This window comes from Halyomorpha halys, unplaced genomic scaffold, assembly GCF_000696795.3.
Source record: "Halyomorpha halys isolate HHAL.00 unplaced genomic scaffold, Hhal_1.1 Scaffold592.1, whole genome shotgun sequence".
In the NCBI taxonomy this organism is placed as follows: Eukaryota; Metazoa; Arthropoda; class Insecta; order Hemiptera; family Pentatomidae; genus Halyomorpha; species Halyomorpha halys.
Genome location: NW_027106458.1, coordinates 198,833 through 199,642, shown reverse-complemented (window position 1 = coordinate 199,642; position 810 = coordinate 198,833).

Here is an 810-nt window from a genome sequence, read left to right as displayed (position 1 = left end):
ATTTTAACTTCCTTGATCCCGAATATGTTAGGATTACTTTTTATGTTTTGAGTTATGTAGAATATGAAAATACTATCGATTTTAAGATCGCGTATCGATTTATTTAAGATAAGAAATATGCATATCTCAAAACATAAAGAGGCCCTAACATGTTAGAAATCAGAAAAGTTAAAATAAATCGATAGTATTTATAGTACTTTTCTAACATGTTAGGGATAGTATTTTCATATTCTACATATCTCAAAACATAAAGGTACCCTAACATGTTAAAAATCAAGAAAGTTCAAATAAATTGATAGGCAATCTTAAAATCGATAGCATGTTCTTATTCTACATACCTCAACATAATAAAGAGACCCTAATAAGTTAAAAATCAAGAAAGTTAAAATTAATCGATACGCGGTCTTAAAATCGATAGCATTTTCATATTTTACATATCCCGAAACATATAAAGGGACCTTAACATGTTAGAAATCAGAAAAGTTAAAATAAATCGATAGTATTTTCATATTCTACATATCCCAAAACATCAAAAGGGACCCTTATATGTTAGAAATCAGAAAAGTTAAAATTAATCTATACGCGATCATAAAATATATCTATGTATAGCTGTAAGACAAAAAATATCATCTTTATACAAATACAGACGTATTCGGATGGTTAATCATTTATTTTTTTCGAATAAGAGATTATTTTTCTATAAAATGGACGAATATAAAAGTATTCAAATGGTTATTCGAATTGTTATGCCCGAATAATTGATTATTCGTGTAAAATAATGAGGAATAAAAAAGTAATCGGATGGTTAAT